We start from the raw sequence: 5,141 nt of genomic DNA, 5'->3' as shown, positions 1-5,141 counted from the left end.
AAATACCATCTGAAAATAATAATATCAATTATAAATTGCTTAAAGTAAAATTTAATTTTAGTGTCCTCCCTACAAGTCCTTGGCTAAAAAGAACAAAACTGACATATCTGTGTTGAAACTTTTTTTTGTAGCTATCTTCTCTTTTGATTTAAGTCCTGATGAACAAATTTAGTATGTAAAAAGGCATGAAAGACCCGGATAATACACTGAGTAGATTATATACATAAATAATTTCTCATAAACGATGAATAAATATTTTAACATTGACTACTATTCACCTTTTTATAGTAAAGATGAAAATATTTGTAGCTCCAGTATTATGAAAATCAATAGTGTGCCCTCTTCAGAGATTAGTTTTGTTATTTTCATTCTCCAAACAAGAAATCTCTTCGGAGAAAATCCATAATCTAGCACTATAGAGAGAATTTCTGTGCCCTACAACTGGGAGCAGAAAGCTCTATGTTTCTAATATTGGCAGAGATGACAACCTCCACTTAGACTCAAAGCATGGTGTGCCATTTTCCCAGCCTTTCTTTCTTCTCCTAGAAAATTCATTTGTTCTTTCTTAAAATCTTTATGATGGCAGTCAATTTCACAAAAGTCTGAAAATGCATATTTTTGCAGATGAAAATATTCTGGAATATCTAGAAGAAGAAATAAGAGCTAAAAAATTGGTGATTAGCTTCAGTTGAGTAGAGTTAAGGGCCTGAACTCTGGTAAGAGGCTATTTGACCTTTCTGTATATTCTTTTTATCAAGTCTCTGGGGCCTGGAAATTTGGGAAATGAAGGGAAATTTGAGTAACCCAAGTCAGCAAAGGTTTGTTAACGAGACAAAAGTGGAGTAAATCACTGGAAATCACAATACTGCTTCTGATACGTACAGTAAACAGCTTCCATATAAAACATGATAGCAAGTATCTTCTCTCAGCTCAGAGAATATAAGGGAAAATAATCAATTTGGGTAGAGCAACATATTATCAAAAGTCACTAATGATTATCTTCGATAATATATTTGCATTCTTCACAAATATCATTATGGCAGGACAAAATACACTGAATCCCTGATTTCAAGTAGGCCTCTGGGTTCAACTAACACCCAGATCTTGGTTTCTAATACCATTCTCCAAGAAAAGGAACCAGAGATCCTTGGAGAACTGGCTGACTCTAAGACTGTGGTAGGAAAATGACAAGATGAGCCTGGAGCATTTTATAGTGCCAAGAAGTGAGGAAGTATCAAAGGAAAAACAGACAAAAAACGCTCGCTGGGAGAATGTCAAAGGTGCACAAGAGCCAACTCAAAATGTTCCCAATAGTAAGTTCTGAAGCAGTTTGAGCAACAAAATAACCCAGACTATAGAATGAATATCCATGAGTCCATACGTAATAAATAATTAAATTAGTAAGTGGGGGAGAAGAGAAAAATATCTCATGCAGGAGAATTCTAAATTATTTCCATAAATACTTCATCCTAAAGGAAGGGGAACTTAACTCTCTACTTCTTAAGTGTGGGCTGTGCATAGTGACTTCCTTCCAAAAAGGATAGTATAGAAAGGGGAAAAAAGAGTAACTTTAAAGTAGAGAATTCTGACAAGCACTACCTCAGCCAGATGATTACGGTCAGTACCGACCATCAAAAATCATATTGATAGCAAGTACTCTCAATAAGATATGATGAAAATGTCATTTTACCTCTCTGATCTTTCTCCCCCAAACTCATAACCCCAGTCTAATCATGAGAAAAACATCAGACAAGCCCCAGTTGAGGGACATTCTATAATACCTGACCAGTACACCTCAAAACTGTAAAAGTCATCAGAAACGAGGAAACTGTCACAGCCAAGAGGAGCCCAAGGAGTCATAACAAGTAAATTTAATGTGGTATCTTGGATAGTCCTGAAATAGAAAAAGAACATTGGTAAAAACTAAAGACATTTGAATGAACTATGCATTTTAGTTAATAATAATGTATAAATATTGGTTCCTTAACTATAAGAAATGTACCATACTAGTGTAAGATGTTCATAATAGGGGAGACTAAGTGTGAGGGTATATGGAGGCTGTCTGTACTATCTTCTCAATTTTTTCTGTAAATCTAAAACTGTTCTAAAAAATAAAGTCTTTTATTTTAAAAAAAGGTTTCTTAGCATAGTGTATGATGGATAAATGTGAGCCTAAAGACAAAAGGCCAGGAAATTCTACTTAGTCATTGTGGAAGACACTTGGAAGAAAAATGTTTATATTCAGAATTATATGTTGACAGGATTTTATGTATTTGTATTTACTTTCTATTTTCAATATGTTTAGAAGCAAATTGTGAGTGGAAAGCTAGGGTTGGATTAAATCAAGGTTTTAGTCCTGGGGACAGCACAAGTTTTTATAGATTATTTAATTCATCTGGGCCTCAATTTTCTGAGAGCATGAAATAGTTTACTTATGAAATCATCCAAAACTCTAATATTTTATATTTCAAATTGCTTGATAGATATTATTCATAGTTTGAAAATCAAACTATGGTTTGATTCTCGTCTGAACCTGGTAATGTAATTTGGGTATGTCATATACAGACATGACTTTTAACTCCTTTTCAAGCCCCCTTGTTACTATATTTCTTTATAGGATACAATATTCCAATATTAAAATAGCCATTGGTGTAAAATATTGTTCACAAACAAAATAGCAAAATTTCATGTGATGCTTTAGTAGAAAATAATGTTTCTCTTAATAAAGAAATAAAGAAAACAAAATACATCTTATAGGTGTGTCAGTGAGAATTAAAAGTGGCTGAATACAGAATCAGTTTCCATATATTCATCTCAAGCTGTGGGTGCAAAAAGTAATATCATTTGACTAAATTTTTTCACTTCAGTGAGATTCAATGCCAGAGTATGACAGATCACCCATTGTATTCATGTGAGGTTACATACCAAGATATTTGTGAATTTTCAAATTGATGATGCAATTTTAGCATACTTCATAACATTCAATAAAATATAATTGACAATTTTACGTGACATTTTCTTCAGTAACTTCTATGCATAGTAATAAGTGCATTTATAAAACTATTAAAATAATTTTTTACTAAAATTCCACACTATATGACAATCATTTTTTCCTTACTAACATTAACTTAGAATTTTACTGAATCTGCCAAATGAAAGTGGTGATCAAAACAAATAAAGCTGCACTCTTTGGGCAATAAGAAATACTTTGTGTATGACAATGAGGAGGACCTGTTCTGTTAAGTAGGATGAATTCAGTTTATAACAATTGAGAAAGTTCCTCCTAATATTTTTGTGGGAGGTCACTAAGAACTTCACCAAAATTCAGATGTTGAATAAAATGAGGAATATAATGCGCATTTGTAAATGATAGAAACATCATGAATTCTTAAGCAATGTCATGAATTCAGTTCTTACAGGATCATGTGTAGTTCTGAATCTTTCTGCTCACTCCTTTTACCTCAACTTACTGGATATTTTATTCTATGGATATGGATTTGCCTACATCCCTATGACTTATCCATTTTATAACTGGAAGTTTGTACCCCTTTACCCCCTTCACCCTTTTTTGCACATGCCCCAGCCCCAGCTTCCAATTTGTTCTCTGTATTGACAAACTCAGTTATACTTTGTTTCGTTTTATTTAATTCCACATACAAGTAAGATCTTACTGCATTTGTCTTTATCTGTCTAATTCCACCTACGTAATGCCCTCAAGGCTCATCTATGTTGTCACAAATGGCGAGAGTTCATTCTTTTTTGATGGATGAATAGTATTCTATTGTATATACACCACATCTTCTTTATCCATCCATCCATCGATGGATGCTTAGGTTGTTTCCATATCTTGGTGTAAATAATGCTGCAGTGAACATGGGGGTGCATATATCTTTTCAAATTAGTGTTTTCATTTTCTTTGGATAAATACCCATAAGTGGAATTGCTGGATCATATGGTAGTTCTATTTTAAGTTTTTTTGAGGAAACTTCATACTATTTTCTGTAGTGGCTGCACAAATTTATATTCCCACCAGTACTGAACAGGGGTTCCATGTATACATGTATACACCACAGGTCAAATATTGCTTCTGATCAATAACCAACTTTAAAAAATCAACTATATTGTCTTACTCTGTATACAATAAAACACACATTTTAAATGTAGAATTTAATGAGTTTAGACAAACACCTATGCCTTTTTAACCACTACCACAATTAACATATGGACCGCTTCCATCACTCCTCAAAGCTCCCATCATGCCCCTCCCAATCCCACCCTCCATCCTGGCTCTAGGCAAACACCGTGCTGCTTTCTATGACTGCATTACTAGATTTGCCTTTTCTAGAGTTTCATATAAGTGGAATTGTAAAGTATGTAGTTTTTTGCTTCTTGCTTTTTACAGTTAGCATAATGGTTTTGTTTTCTGAGATTCATACACATTGTGAAATATGCCAGTAGTTCATTACTCTACATTGTTAGTAGGATTCCATTGTGTGAATATTCTACAATTTGTTTATCCATTCCCCAAATGACAGATACTTAGGATTTTTTCCAGTGTTTGGCTCTTATGAATAAAACTGCAGTGAACATTTTTTGCATTTTTGTGCATGTTGTAGATACATGTTTTTATTTCTCTTGTGTAATACATAGACTTGGCGTTACTATGTCAAAGATAAGAGCATGTTTAATTTACAAGAAACTGCCAAAACTTTCCAAAGTGGTGGTACCATTTGTACACTTCTACGTATAAGGTATGAGAGGTCCAGCTGTTCTAAATTCTCATCAACAATTTAGTTTGTCAATATGTTTAATAATAGCCATTCTAGTAATATTTCATCATGTTGCTAACTAATGTCTCCCTAATGACTGATGTTACTGAGCATCTTTTCATGTGCTTATTGGCCATAATTTTATCTTCCTTTGTGAAGTGTCTATTCCTATCTTTCACCCATTTTAAAAACTGGGTTGTTAGTCTTCAGTTGTAAGAGTTCTTTATGTATTCTGCATAGAGTTTCATTGGTAGATACATGTATTGAAAATATTTTCTCCCAGTCTATGGCTTCCATTCTTATTTCACTAATGGTGTCTTTCAGAGAACAAAAGTTTTTAATTTTTTTTGGCTTTCAGGTCTCTATTTTTTA

Source organism: Neophocaena asiaeorientalis, unplaced genomic scaffold (assembly GCF_003031525.2).
Source record: "Neophocaena asiaeorientalis asiaeorientalis breed wild unplaced genomic scaffold, Neophocaena_asiaeorientalis_V1.1 scaffold72, whole genome shotgun sequence".
Taxonomy (NCBI): Eukaryota; Metazoa; Chordata; class Mammalia; order Artiodactyla; family Phocoenidae; genus Neophocaena; species Neophocaena asiaeorientalis.
Note: the sequence above shows the minus strand (reverse complement) of the source record.